General features: G+C 42.0%; 1 protein-coding gene across 1 annotated transcript in view; it reads right to left on the reverse strand.

The window, feature by feature from the left end:
• The window catches only part of Khdrbs3 (KH RNA binding domain containing, signal transduction associated 3), a 165,783-nt gene that overhangs the window by 46,790 nt on the left and 102,728 nt on the right, over nucleotides 1-16,265 (reverse strand). The window lies entirely within an intron of this gene.

A 16,265-nucleotide genomic window follows, 5' to 3' on the forward strand; every position in this document is an offset into this window, starting at 1 on the left:
AGGCTGGCAAAGTGTGTAGATGATGGCTTCTTCAGTAATTTGTTGGTAGTTTGGAAATATGCTTATTAAAAGAAATAAGACTGTAAATGACTATAATTTCAAAAATTCATTAAAATACTAAGCACTACATGATTTTAACTCTACAGTTAAATCATTTATTATCTGCTCAATGAATCTGCTATAATGCCAACAATTTGTTTAAAATTTTGATTTAAGTCACTGACTTACTAACTTCAGTATTTTATATTGAAAGTATTTTTTAAATTTATTTACTTCAGTTTATTGATTACTTGTGAACAGATATAGACACTTGTTGAATTTGCTTTTTTTGTTTGTTTTTTAGTTGTAGTTGAACAAAGTACCCTTTTATTTCATTTTTATGTGGTGCTGAGGATCGAAGCCAGCATCCCGGTACGTGCTAGGTGAGTGCTCTACCGCTGAGCCACAACCCCAGTCCCTGAAAGTATTTTTTATTAAAAGATTAATCTGCAGTTTTCACCGGATTTCTTTCATCATGATTTTGCAGTTGGACTGGCCATGGGGGGTGAATATTTTGCAATCCCTTCCATTATAACAAGTATTATTTGTTCAAAGGACAACACAGGAGAAATTTAGGGAAGCATTAAGAAGAACTGTGAAAGGAGAAAAGGAACAAAAGCTAGCTGACTGCAAATAAATGTAAGTGTCTAGGCAGGGGATGGAGGAAGTTTTTCTTGACTTTCTACTGTTGTTACTGCAAGGCAGGAGATGAAGTCACTGGCCGAGAACAGGGCAAGACTAAGAGAAGTGTAGGAACCTGGTATTTACCTTATAGGAGCCAGGAGAAAAAGAGCAGATAGTTTGAGCACAGAGCAACAAGTTCAGACTTCACTGTGATAGAAGAGCTGGAGGGATGTTCAGAGGGGGAAGCACCAGATGGCCCATGTGCCAGCTGGGATGCCATGATGGTCCAAGGGAGAAGCTCTCAAGGACACTAATGAGCCTGATAATCCCAAATGAACCCAATGATTCGCCTTGGGCATGAAGAGGAAGGGATGGGTGTGAGAGATTTAGGAGGTAAAACGTAGACTTTTGGGCTGGTTGGAAGGATAGAGGGGTGGTGAGGCAGCAAGAGCTGGTTCTGTGCTTACAGAAGGGCCTCGGTTGTGCCATGGATCCTGAGCAGTGCCTTGCTCACGGGTTCAAGACACAGTTCCAGAAGTGCAGGGGGCAGGTGGTGGCAAAAAGGACTGCCTGCATCCCGACAGCAAGGCAGCTCTGTAGGCTTTTTCCAGAGGAACCTGAGTGGGCAGCTTACCATAACTGACATGCCCAGTTTCCTGTTTCCATCACGTGAGGGATGGCTAGAGCTCTGGAGAAGCAAAAAAAAAAAAAAAAAATCCTCAAGACAGAGGAGGAGGACTGGGTGGAGAGGACACGGTGAAGACAGGCGTGCAGTCTCACTGAGCATGATCAGACACAACACACTGCCTCCTGGGAGGTGGGCCACAAGCCAGCCAGGTGCACACAGCACGGGAAGGCAAAACATGTGTCAGGTCCACTGCTGGCATCATGCAGGTGCCACAGCCTGTCTGGGGGCACTAAGAAGCTATGACAGAACTGAAGGTTCTCATTTGAGCTTCATCCCTAAAAATCCACTGGCCAGACAGGGCAAGTACCTCGGGAAGCAGCACGTGAACTGAAGAGGCACAGGCCACTTGGCAAAAAGGAAGCTGAGGCGTATGACAGGTAGATCGGTCACCACATCATAACCAGGAGTTCTCCAAGAGAACATATGGAAATGTGAGAAGTGACTCTAGATTTCCAGTGTAAAGAAAATCTTTTAGCATACTGGAGCAGTGTCCGCAGTGAAATGAAGTCAGTTCCCATGCCAGGCTCTGGCAGGCTTCTTGAAGAACAGATTCTAAACTTAGATGAGTTTTTGAACTAAATCTTTTAACATCCCCTTCTATACTGTATTTTATTATTTCACTTGGTTATATGTTAAATTATAACAATACTCTATTTTTTAAAATTCCTCCATTAGCCATGGAAGAATCTAAAGAGGAATTTTTAAAATGTTATAAAATAAGAAAAAAATCGTCTCTTTTGTTTCTGACTACCCAGGGCCCATGTCAGCTCTGCTGCCTGCATGCCAGGACACAGCACCTTGCACAAGGCCTGGACAGCTCTGAGTGCCTCGACCCACCTCTTTTGCACCTGTCTGCCCTCCCTCATCATCTTATTTCAGCCAACCAGGACTCAAAGTTGAATTAGTCCCCTTCTTTGTGCCCACCTAATAACTGGCAATGTGCATTCCATGGCACCTGCAGTTGTTTTATGCATTGTTTCCATCTCACTACTCCAGGTCCTTAAGGGGGTAGAGACCAGACTGTGCTCCTCTGTCTGGCACACAGGAAGCACATAGTCATGTCTCTTGAATGAATGAAGAGAAAAACTAATTAACAACCCAATGGCAGGAGATAATTCTTGGAGATGATTGTGAAGTAAGGAACTACTACATAAGAGCAGCACTTATTAAAATACTGTACATTTTGGTAAGGAGATCTCTCCTATGAAACATTAAATATCAATCTTACATTCTCTTCCCCGAGGAAAAAAATTTCCCTGCAGAACTCTGTGTTCTCTTTCTGAAAATCAACAACATTATTAAAAGTAGTGAATAACCAGATATGGTGGGGCACGCCTATAATCCCAGCGGCTCAGGAAGCTGAGGCAGGAGGATCGCAAGTTCAAAGCCAGACTAAGGTGAAAGCAAGGAGCTAAGCAACTCAGTGAGACCCTGTCTTTAAATAAAATACAAAATAGGGCTGGGGATGTGGCTCAGTGATTGAGTGCTCCTGAGTTCAGTCCCTGGTAACCCCCGCCCCCCAAAAAACTGAATAGCAAGATGTAGTGGCACACACCTGTAACCCCAGTGACCCAGAAGGCCAAGGTAGAATGATCACAAGTTGCTGACCAGTCTAGGCAAATAAGCAAGACCTGATTTCAAATTAAAAAATAATAATAAAAAAAACTTTGTTGTAAAGTGCCCTGGGTTCCATCCCTAATACTACTCCTCTATGCTGCCACACACAAAATATAGAATACTCGTGCACTAGGAATTAGTACTACGGGTTCTCACCTTATTACAAGGACCAAGCTTAAGAGGAAGCTACACATCTAAGTTTTCAGCTTAGAAATGATACTGAACTGGCAGTGGTAACCTGGACAGAGGGCGGATGCCATGCTACAGGAAGGGCAGACATATTCTAACCCACGTAGAGTCTTCAGGTGCCATCCCTGACCATAAAACTGAAACCAGTCCATGACCAGAGAAATCCTGAATTGAAAAGAAGAGCTCTTCTGGGATGAAGGAAACATCGTGACCTATTTAACTCTATTTTAGTCACAAGAAAAATCAAGCACAATAACTAAACCAAGGGAAAATCATTTTCATGTATTTTAAAGTCATATATAAAAATGTGATTTCAGTGTTGAATACTTTTAAAAAGAGGTAATCATGCTATGTGATATAAAACTTCACCTTAATTAGGGTAATAAGTGGTTATTTCAAAATGTAATAAGTTTTCATATACAATACACTGTTAAAAGCTTAGTTAAGTCTTATAAGTATTATTTTGAGTTTACAAAACAAAAAGCTAAAAAAGTCTTCAGAAATTTATTTTAGCTGGGGTTCTGTGTAATATCATCTTTGTCAATGTAGTATAAATTATGAATATCATTAGTGACTATAAACATATACACCAAGCTATTTTAATAATTAAAACATCATCCATTAATGTTTCTAAGTAAGAACTCTTTCCCATGTCACTCTAATTCAACATGGTTAATTTTACTGAATCATATGCCCAGGAGCTTATTATGGCTGTTAGGAATGGACTAGTGGATTCTGAACGAATGTCACTGCTTCACGTCATTCTTTGGAGTAGGTGACTGTAGCCTAAGTCCAACTCTGCCACTTACTAGCTGCACAACTTTGAGAAAGGTCACTAACCTCTCTAAACCACAATTTTACAATTTCAAAATGGGAATCAAAATGTATGTTTCAAATGGTTGTGGGAAGATCAACAGACAAAAAAGAGTAAACTATTTATTTCTTCATCTGTGTCTAATCTGCTATTATACTCATCAATTTAGTTTTCTTTTTTCTCAATTTTTCAGTTCAAAATGTCTGCCTTTTGTCTTTTATCATACTGAGAACTGAACCTAGGGGCACTTTACCATTAAGCTACATCCCAAGAACTCTTTATTTTTTGTTTGGAGATAGGGTATTTTGTCAGGTTCCTGAGGTTGGACTCAAACTTGAGATCCTCCTGCTTCAACCTCTGGAGAAAATGTTTATTTTTTTTTCTATATTTTATAATCTCTGCTTAAACAATCTATCCTATTTTTAACTTTCTTACTTATGATATGCATAGTTAAAAAGATTAGTTACTATTTGATTCTACTATGGTTTTCTATTCTTTTTCTTTTCTTTGCCAATGTAGTATAAATTATGAATACCATTAGTGACTATAAACATATACACCAAGCTATTTTAATAATTAAAAAATCATCCATTAATGATTCTAAGTAAGAACTCTTTCCCATGTCACTGTGATTTCTTACGTGCCTATAATTTTGGATTGTTTAAAACTATGCATGAAATTATTTTGAGATCCATGTAGTTGTATTTCACTAGAGTAAATTTATATGTATTTTCTGAGTATCAGATAAATCAACAATTCTAGACTACCCCTCATCCCATACAGAACAGAGAGATGGAGCAGATGAGTGGCTTCCTCTGAGAGTATAGCATTTTGGGTTCCAACCCAAAGCCTAGGGGACATCAGCCACTTATACCAAACTTGCTGGACCTTAAAGGACATTTTTCTTTTCCACTTTCCTGAGCTCTAAATTTCTTCCAAGACTATCTTCAGCTTCTCTGCTACCTTCTTTAGGAACTGAGAGACCCATAGCCACCTTTCTCAATCAGGGTTCAAAAGAGAAACAAGCCTGATGTCCAAAGGCAGCCCTGTGTACAAAATGAGAGTATCTGGTCTACCAGAATAATTCTTTTACTTACAAAGTGATCATTTTGTCAACCTTCTTATTCAAGCATAAAATAAGTCAGAAACAGGTATGAACGTGAAGCTCACAGCTTAAGAGATTTTCACCAAGTGAGCATGGCTGGTTACCACAGGTGTGGCTAACACCAGGATCAAGAATAGACCATTGACAGTCCCCATAGCACTTCTTGCATCTTTCCTGTTAATATCTGCTTCCAAAAGTAAGCACTATCCTGCGATAGCACTGGTGAGTTCTACTTGCCTTTCAGTTTCATGTAAATGGAACCAGAGTACCCACTGTTCTGATGTCAGCTCTCTCTCATTCAACCTTGTTTGTGGGATCCATACTTGCTATTACATACAGAAACAACTGCTTTTTCCTCACTGCTTTAAAACTTGCTGTCTGTGATGTTTTATATCCCTTCTACCATTGAAAGACATTTTGGCCACCCCACGCTGATACAAGTGCCCCGACACATGTGCAGCTCTGCGAGGCCCTGGGAAAGGGTGTGCTGGCCTGTAAGAGAGGGCGGCAGACACGCACTCTGCCCAAGTGCTGTGTGAACTGTTTTCTTACATAGTGTATGGAGAGCCTCCTGGGCTTTCCCCCAGCCAAATCCTCTCTTAATACAGATTAAAATCCTCTCTCCAGTACCAGCCCTTCTGTCAGGTGGGGTGTGAATAGTCCCTGATGTCATGCTTTTCACATGCTAACATCTGAGGACCAGTAAGGATTCTCCTTGAAAGACAGAGCTCCACTGGTAAACAAAATTAGATTTCTGGTTTTACTTTTTAAATATTTTTGTTGCATTAGGAATCGAACCCAGGGTCTCACACATGCTAGGTAAGCAGTGTACCTCTAAGCTACACCCCAGCATGCAGAATTAGATTGCTGAGCCAATGATAACAAAAATACTCCTTTATTACTTTTATGGGTCAGGTACTATTCTAAGTGCTTTCCATATGTCAATTCATTTAACTTCATAACAACCCCATGAGATAAGTACTGATGTTCCCATTTGTAGACTAGAAACTGAGGCACTGAACAGTTATGCAATTTGATTGAGGTTATACAGCAATTAAAGGCAGGGCAAAGACTTGAAAAGAGTCAGTGTGAATCTCCAATCTGCCCGTTACCACCAGGAACAGCTTGTCTACATGGAGCAGACTTAGGCCTGTGCTGCAGTGACTTCCATGTCGTGCCAAGCCACAAAGACACACTGCTGGCCAGCGGGCCTTCCTCGCTACTGCACAACACAGCTAGGTGCCTGCATCTTACTGCTTCATTTTACTTTGTTCATTTTAAACCACGATAGTCCCTAAGGATCTTTTAAGAGTCCATGTCCTTTTATGTACCTCACACTCCAATCTACCTATAAATAAATAAAAATAAATGTGTAAGGATAAAGATGATAATGTCTCATCAATAATTTACAACTACCAACATTCTCCCGGTGGGCTGCAGTGCAGCAGAGCCTTCCATGGGTGTGCACTTGTGAGTGTCCACGGGGGACATCCCACCAGCCCTTTCTGCCTCAGTGCCACAGTCCTCTCACCTGCTGGGTTCAATGGCACATGTTCTTTGGTCCCTCTAAGTATTCTTTGCAAGTAACTCAATTACATGGGTTCTTATCTTGAAGGTTCAGTGGGTTCTGCCTCTGTATTGAGACATCTAACACTTGAGTTCTTCTTATACATTGGGCCCTGCAGATAAAAAGACATACCCTATACCATCAATGACTTAAAATCCAAGGGGAAGCGATGAGACAAGGAGTAACTACATTGTTCTAAGACAAGTACTCTGAAGAAGACATGTACACCTGGATCCAGAAAATGGACCACCCACCTAAAATTGACAGGGGGCTCTTCAGAGGATCCAGAGGAAGGGGGAAGACCATGGCAGGAGACCACATATGTCACCACATTAGCATAAGAATTATTTTGAGCTGAGGGCAAATGAGAACAAAAAGATCTGAGCAAACCTCTCTGCCCTACCCCATCTGGAAGTTAGACATGAGTCTACACGTGTCCCTCCTCTCTCTATCAGCAGGGACAAAGGTTATCACTAAAGACAACTCAGAGCCTTTTGAGCCTGAGATGGCACCAGAGGAATTTACATCACTCTACTCCCACTTATTTGCCTTGCCCCAAGTTGCTGCTCTCAAGACTCAAAGTCCTTCTCTTTTGTCTGGTTGCTTCTTAAAAATGCACTGTTGCTTATTGAAGTGCTATATATAAGCCACCTCTTCAACAGTCGCTCATCCCTGGGTATTTCCTATGGAGACAAGAAGAAGACATGCTATTGAAGTCCACTGCTCTTCTTTAGTTACATAGGTCCACCCCCTGCTAAGAACGCGGGGCAGGATGGGGGGGACGATCTTTCCTTCCCTGACTCTGTTCCTCTCTAGACTCTGTTTCACTTGAGGTCAGAGACTGAGTTCTGTGAATACTATTTAAATGCAAAAGAAAAATGATAAAATCAGGATGCCTGGTTCCTGCAGAAAACCAAAAATTATGCCACTAGAGGTTCTCAAGTGCCCCTGCATGCCCAGGTCTGATTTACCTGATGGATGTGAGCCACTGTCACATTAGCTTAAATGCACCACTGCCACCTGGCTAGATGGAAATGGGGAACCTGATCGTGAGGGCAGACAGTGTTTCCATGCTGCAGTGACAATGTCATTTTAGAGCCCTGCACTCCCTCCCTACATGAGACACTTTTTGATGTTGATTTTGCTTAAGGTGAAAGGGGTGGGGGTGGGGAAGCACCTTTATACTCATATATTTAAAATATGGAATTATTTCCTACAGTTTATTTGAATTATTCCCCAAATAAGTCAACCATTCAAGAAATTTAGGAAAAGGATTGACTCATGAGGCTCTTGGTAGACATTTCCAGTAAACTACATCCTGCTGCTCTTCCCCTTGCTTTTGGTAAAGTGAAAGTAAAAAATTATAAAACCTTCATCTTTTTTATCTAAAATAAAAAGGTGTCTCTAGGCTTTTCAATTCACATTTAAAATGCATTTTCATAAATAACCTTTTCACAATCTGCACTGTTTTAATTAAATTTCTCACTATGGAAAACAAGATAATTGAAGCAGTTTAGAGATTAGTTAACTGTCAAAAATTATGCCAGTAGTCACTGTACTGGGAAAATCAGCTGGGGGTACAGCCCTCATCTTTATAAAAATCCCTGAACTGGTCATATAATTAAAACTTCAGGTGAGCTCTGCGTTTGTAAAAAAGAACAAGGAGGATTATGAACTCACTGAGTCTACACAAAACCCACATGAAAGAATAACACACACATTTAAAAACGACACTTGGTTTTCCCTGAAGGCCACCTCCCATGTCCCTTGTCACCAACATTTCGGAGTCACAATGGAGGCAGTGATGGCCCCTGTGTTCCCACAGGCAAAGCTCCCCTGGTGACTCCTCTCACAGTGCCTAGGTATCATGAAGCCAGAAGGCACAGGGAGGTACACCTGCTCCGGGTGCACAAGGCTCAGATCTCTGCTTCTGTCCCCAGTGGTCCGTGACTCTGTGAACCTAGATGAAGTCCATTCTCAAGGGTGTACCGTCCCTTTATGATGAAGCTCTGTCTGCTCCTCATACCAAGGTGTCTTTAAACTCTTTCGTGGGGCATATCAAGAGCCTAGAAGTCCCAGTGTGGGTCTCTTCTGCCTCCCTGAAGCCCTTATCATGACAATAGTCACTCTTACCTGTTTCTATCATTATTAAAATGCTCTCTTTGTTTATTCTATGATGTTCTTCTCAATAACAAGGTTTCTATTTGATTAAAATAGTTTTTGGTATAAAAACCATCCTTAGATTCACAGTTTCAGCAGAAAACACTCAATCCATTACAGAATTTTCAAGTTGGAAAGAACTTCGTCGAATATAACCTGCAGACCTACTGAGCTCGAAAAAACTAAAGCCCCCAAAGGCTAAATAATTTGTGTTAAGAATGTATGAATCTAGATAATGAACATGTCACCCTGAAGAGAACCATCAGAAACCATGCACTGTGACTCTCAGAATGACAGCCTCTTAACTAAGTATACTGTCTCTCATTTATTAGCGCACTCTGTGAAGGTGTTTTGGATGAGAGTCCACAGGAGGACCCAGCAGACCAGTCGTCACACTGAAGGTCTGCCTGACTGGAGAGAAGTGAGCCTCAGAAGCAGCTGAGTACCCCCAAACAGGCCAGTTCCTGCAGAACGAACTCCATGCCCTGAATGGCTGTGAGCCTGAAAGCCTCCCCTGGCTGACCTCAGTGACCACCGCAGTGACCCTGCTCTTCTGCCTGCTCTCTGCCTTTGCTCCCAGTGCTGCCTCTTGAAGCCCTCTCCTGGATTCTCTGTAACGCACACTCCAGCGTGTAAGACACAACGCTCAGCTTGAAAGTTACAGACACCAGTGCTTATGACTGGAATGAGATAAAAGAACTTGCAGTTGCCTCAGTCATGATGCCAAGGGAACCATTCGCATTTTTAGTGAATTAAAGTGAAGGAAAGGAATGTAGCTTGTGAATTTATTATTATTCAATAAATTCTGACAATGTGGAAAGGCACACCCAAACATGTCTAGTCTATGTTAACAGCATAGCTGGCTCACAATCATGGACAAAGTAAGAGAGGCAATTCAGAGAATTCCAAGAGCACCCGGAGAGAGACAAAGTATGGAAGTAAGTCCTGCTCCTGTGTAAGTGCTGAGGGTAGGAGAGGAGTAGAGAGAAAACTGGAGTTCTCCTTGTAGTCATTACTAGCATGCATGTTTGGGTTGTAAAAAACAGAAAAATTACACTGAAAATGATATCAAAATCACCTTTCAAAATGGGGTGTGTGTGTGCTAAAAAGGGCTTGTGTGAGATTCTAGATGCTGCCGGAAATGTATACTCTGGGCCCCTTTGCCTGTGACCTCAGACACCTGCAGCAACCTAATCACATATATAAGCACCGGGCACCTAGAGTTTCCACATGTACCGAGGTCACAGGACACTTCCATTCCTCTCATGCAGTCTTTCTTGACCTTCTTTGGCATCTTGGCCTCTGCTCCTTCTCACCACACAAGCTCCCACACTTTCTGCCCTCCTGTGATTGACAACTAGAGCTATCCCGAAGATCCCACCTCTGCAGTTTGAGATTTAACTGACTGACAGGGTTCTTCAGAGACGTGAATACAGCTATGAGGAGAGTGTTGGAGGGACACACATGTACTCTGATTGCACATCTGTTTTACATGCTGACCCTATAGAATGCACCAAAAACTGTTCCGCTTTAGACATCTATACATGTGTCTTTCTATATAATTCCACCACTGTTTAACTCTGAAAGTACTCTTAGTGAATGCATTCTGGGCTACACTAATTTTCCAGTTATCTAATTTCCAGTTATCTAATTATCTGTATTTAAGTAATAAATCAATGTCATTTTGGGAAATGGATGCTTCTTGTTCTCAAAGAGAGATGAGTTACTGTAATTATGTCCAATTTTTCTAAGTTAAAAGTAGACCACAGGCCCCAATTTGTACTTGAATGATTAAAAAACACATCCATTGCCTATTTTCTTCTTTTGGGGGAAAAAAAAAACCAATCATGCTGAATTACCTCGTTTTCTTACTTTTAGATGACAAGTGCTCACAAGAAGAGGATTTGGTCTTGCAATGGTTAGCCTGCTCTAGTCAAGTGAGTACTGTGGAAGCCAAACACTCTTAGAACAAGCATCCCATGGTCAGATACACTTATCTGCCAATCGGTGTTCTTCTCCATGACCAGCACTCAGGGAGTCTTTCGTGACAGTGACTGATACAAAATGACTAGTTCAGATGACATTATGAAGGATCACATATCTCTACAACTTACTTTGAGAAAAATCAGTTCACCTTCCAAAGGCCCACTGCCTGCGAATGGCCAGACATCTCAGCTGGGCTAAGGAAGCACTTGCTTTCAGTGGTTGTTAACTATTTGCCAAAAAGAAGAACGCATCCTGTCAGCTGTGTCTTTCCTGGGCCTAGGCCTGCACAAGGATGCTTTCCACTTCAGGAGGGGTGATGTGAAGAGCAGGATCTTCAGCCCCGACATGCACACTTTCTCACAAAGTAGCACTTGTTCCATGAGTTCAAAGAACAGAATTCCTTCCCCACTTTTCTGTTTTAAATAAGCAACTATGAGATTTATTTTTCATCTTTTATTTTGGAAATAATGGCTTTGGACAGATGTTATATCAATGTTTAAAAGGACAGCAAATGGAGTTGTGAAATATAATTATACATGTTCTATAGACGTAAAATTTTTACTACTATGAATGTAGTTCAAGAACCTCTTTTTTGGCAGTGCTGGAGTTAAAATCTAACTTAGAGCCTGCCACAGTTATGCAGAACTAAGCCCCCAGCCTCAAAGACATTATTAAAATTTGCATTTCTGAGTTACAAAGAAATGACAAGCCCTTCTCAGAGACGAGGATGCGCTGAAATTTATTGGTTTTCAATGTGATCCTGGGATCAAACTCAGGGCCTGGCACACGCTATGTGAGACAAAATAAATGTAACTCACCAACTGAGCTACATTTCAGTCCTTTTTTCTTCTTAATTTTACTTCTGAGACAGAGTCTTGCTAAGCTGCTCAAGCTGGCCTTGAACTTGTGATCCTCCTGCTACAGCCTCCCAAGTAATTGGGATTACGGGCATGTACTACTGGCTGAAATTCTTAAATAGTGAAAATGTTATTTTTATTTTTGCTGATATGTGTAGTGATAATTCTTTGTTGTTGTTGTTTTTTAGTCCTAATCCCATCCCCTTCTTTCTAATAGTTCTCTCATCTATGTACTTAATTAAGGTAGTTTAAGCAGAGAATCCTGGTGACCCTCATGAGGAAGATGTACTAAGTCTCTGTATAAGGCTGCTTACCCTGAGAACATTACTAGTGGGCCAGGAACTGCTCAGAGCTGGTGAGCTGGTTGATGAGGGACTCGAACCAATGCTCTAGAGAACGGGCAAGTGCAGTGACTCGCCACCCAGCTGGACTCTGCACAGAAGACACTGGGAGGACAAGGGACTCGCACAGCAGGCACCTGGCCAGCTCTGCAGTAGCCGCGGTAAAGCTCAGAGCTGAGGGTGCTCCATCCTTCCTTCCCTCACAAACACCCACTGAAGACCTACATGGTTCGGTGTTCTCTGTGTCCCTTGCAATTCAAGAATTCCTAGCTTAAACAATGTCCTGGACATTGTATTAGCTGTTGTAAACGAAATGGTGATGCGGGGAGAAGGCTCCACCCTAACAGAGTTTAGAATCTAATTTATGATGAGTCTGGTTCAGTGTAATACTTTCCTAAATTCTTTTTTTATTGATTAAAAAAATGACAGCAGAATGCATTACAATTCTTATTACACGTATACAGCACAACTTTTCATATCTCTGGTTGTATATAAAGTACATTGACACCAATTCGTGTCTTCAGACATGTTCTTTGGATAATGATGTCCACCACATTCCACCATCCTTGCTAATCCCCTGCAGCCTTTCTCTCCTTAGCTAGAGTTCACTAATTCCTCCCGTGCTCCTCCTCCCTACCCCATTATGAGTCAGCCTCCTTAAATCAGAGAAAACATTCGGCATTTGTTTTTTTGGGATTGACTAACTTCACTTAGCATTATCTTCTCCAGCGCCATCCATTTCCCTGAAAATGCCATGATTTTATTCTCTTTTATTACCAACCACTTGGTATAGTCACTTCTTTGTGTCATAGGATCCTTTTGTTTTTCTCGTGGTACTGGGGATTGGACCCTGGGGCACTTAACCACTGGGTGCACCTCTATCCCTTTTTATTTTATATTTTGAGACAGGGTCTCATTAAATTGCTGAGGCTGCCCTCAAATTTATGATCCTCCTGCCTCAGCCTCCTGAGTTGCTGGGATTACAGGTGTGTGCCACCATGCCTGGCTAGGTTCCTTGGCTTTCCAAATTGGTTTCTTTTTGCATACCCACCCTATCCACAGAAAACATAGCAACAAAATAAATACTTTTCTAAGTCTTATTCCTGCCCCTCATCCACCTTCCCAGGTGGCAAAGCTAAGTGTGTTGTGTCAGTACCTCTAGGAGTTCAAACAGTTTAGACCAATGTCTGGAGGTATGCCAGAGACTGAGAAGCCGTCTTAGAGGGGCTGGGAGGAAGAAATCCTAACAAAGTTTGGTCAGGAGAGGAAGATGAAGCCAGCAGGGTACAGGGGACAAACGATGTTGCTGAGGGCAGGCAACTGTGAGTGGGGTGAGGGGTCTGTCTACTCCTGACACAAGTTCCTAAGATACAGTGTTCAGCTCCTGAAGCTTTCACAACTGTGCACGAGGGCTGACAAAACGCTAGACTGAATGGTGAAAACCCTTCTTCTTGGATATTAATCTCAAAAAGTGTTCTCAGGAATACCAGGCACTACCCTGAGTGCGTCAGTGATAATGTTCACCATCAGAACCCCCGTGGCAGAGGTTCACCCACCAGTGAGGGCTGTGATAGTGTCTGCCTTCTGTGTCCCACAATGCCACCTAAAGCACACATGGAAAAGTGAACACCATGGTTTAAAGTGCGGCAAACACTGTCAGTTGTGTGAGCTTGTGAAACTGCCCCTGTTGCATACCAGCCAAAGTAAGGTAAGGAGGGGTGATACGGCGGCCTGTGTCAAGGGACACCAAGGTGGGGCAGCAAGAATGCGGGCCCTAAGCTGAAATTGCAGGTGCACTGACAATCAGTGCCTAGAAGTGTCAGCTGTGAGTTCAGGACTCAAAACATGAGGACTTCCTTGTTCAGAGCTCTTTGTCTGCTCAGCTCAAGTGCTCTTCTTCAGGGCAACTCCCTGGTAGCAGATGGGAAGGGGAGCACAGCAACTCAGGAGAATATTTTGCAATTCAATTTTTTCAAGGTCTTTCCTATTATTTATCCAAAATAAATAAATAAATGGACAAAAAAACCATGAGGCATGGTAGTGCAAGCCTGTCATCCTAACTGTTCAGGAGGCTGGGGCAGGAGGATACAAGTTCATGGCCAACCTGAGCAACTCATCGAGACCTGTCTTAAAATAAAATGAAAAAACCTGGGGATGTGGCTCAGTGGTAGAGAATTTGCCTAGTATGCCCAATTCCCTGAGTGCAGTCCCTAATCCTGCAAATAAGAGAACAAATATTTAAAAATCTGAGATATTTTAAATCAACAGCAAAACCAAATCTTTTTGAGTTTCATTTGCTTTTCCTTTCCTGGACAATAAAACTTTGAATTTATTCATTTAATTTATTTATAAACTGAGTGCAGAGGCTAAGACAGGGAATATGAGATATCCAGGAGTCCTCACTGAGTAGAAGGGTCAGTTAATCCATGTAAAGAAGGCAACGCTATTCCTTCTGCAATACGTGAAGTAGGAAGCCACATGTTCAATCAAATTGCCTCACACCAAATTCATGGCAAAATGTGGCCCAGTCTGGCTTCCAGACACTTCTACTACCTGCTACACTTCTATCTGCTACCAGGAAGTTGCCCTGTAGGAAGAAACAGCCAAGCCAAGATGACAACGGGTCTGCCTGAGGGGCTCAGAGAGCAGCAGCCCTCTATCAAAAGCACTTACTGCTTTTGGAAACTCAAAATCTGGGGGAAAATGTGAAATATGATTACTGTCAGATAAGAATATTAGGAAGAACATGTTCAATTGTAGGATATAAAAAGAGAAGAGTTAGGGACCCCATTCTTCTGCAACTGAATAACAAAATGATGAAACTGTGTATTACAGACTTTGTTAAATATAAGTCACTGAGCTCTCAGTATGATGTCTGTTAAGTATAAAGAAATAAAAGCTATCCACCCCTGCACTACCAGAAGTTCAGTCTAGGTATGAGAGAGACATCATGTAATAACCGTCGTAATGCCCAGTAGGCTAGCTACTACCACTTTTGAATTTCTCTAGCAACAGCTGGCCTAAGTCTAGAAGGAGAAAGAAGAGACAGTCAGAATAGAATTTTTTTTTTTTTAGAGAGAAAGAGAGAGAGAGAGAGAGAGAGAGAGAGAGAGAGAGAGAGAGAGAGAGAGAGAGAATTTTTTAATATTTATTTTTTTAGTTTCCGGTGGATATAACATCTTTATTTTTTATTTTTATGTGCTGCTGAGGATCGAACCCAGCGCCCCGCACATGCCAGGCGAGCGCGCTACCGCTTGAGCCACATCCCCAGCCCTAGGAGAATTTCTTCCAGGCTGAGCAGGCAGCATGAGCCAGATCTGGAGGCCTAGGAGGACGTAGCATGTTTGGGGAATTATAATACCTTCAGTGTGTGCAAGACAAATTGGTTACAGATAAAGCTCAAGAGGTTGTTGGAGGCCAGGGAATTACTAAAACTTTCTGGAAACCATGTAAAAGGTGCTAAGGACCTAGGAAGAGATCTACAAAGAGTCAAAATGGAGAATCTGCCTATCACGACTTGGTTCTCAGTGACCCCACTTCTCAGCGTCTCCCTTCAATAACTTCAATTAACGATACCAGCCATCCATCTAGTTCCTGTTTTCCATGTATGTATGAGAAACTAGGATGCTACAATAAGAATCCCAAGGGGTGTATATTCTTTAAGAATTCCTATTAGGCATGGTGGCTCATGTTTGTAATCCCAGCTCCTGGGGAGGCTGAGGCAAGATTGCAAGTTAGAGGCCAGCCCACACAATTCAACAAGACCCTGTCTCAAAATAAAAAATAAAAAGGGTGGGGACATGGCTCCTTGGTTATGTGAACCTGAGTTTAATCCCCAGTACCAAAAATAGTCTTTCCTGTTTCCTTGCTTTTCATAGATATATTTTTTCATGGTTATATTTTTTTTTTCTCTTATGTTAAGGCTATGAACTACAATAAAGAATTAACAGATAAATAAGTTAAAAATTGATTTGCATCAATTTTAAAAATAGGGAATTTTTGTTTTCTTCATGGAAAACAACTGAGTCTCTAACTAGCAGACACCTAAGGGAGACCTGAGGGCAGGACCATTGCAGAGTCTTTGGGCAATATTCTTTCTAATGACTGACCTGCTCAGAGGCACATTCACGGTGGAATAGGAAGGCCTTTTACCCTGAACTTAGGTCAGGGCTGAGGACCCCTCTGCTGGACACAAGTGCTGCAGCTCCCACACTCAGTTCCTTCCCAGGCTTAGGATGAGGCACAGGCCAGGCTGTGTCTGTGTCTCTAGTACCAGGG

This window comes from Urocitellus parryii, chromosome 7, assembly GCF_045843805.1.
Source record: "Urocitellus parryii isolate mUroPar1 chromosome 7, mUroPar1.hap1, whole genome shotgun sequence".
Lineage (NCBI taxonomy): Eukaryota > Metazoa > Chordata > Mammalia > Rodentia > Sciuridae > Urocitellus > Urocitellus parryii.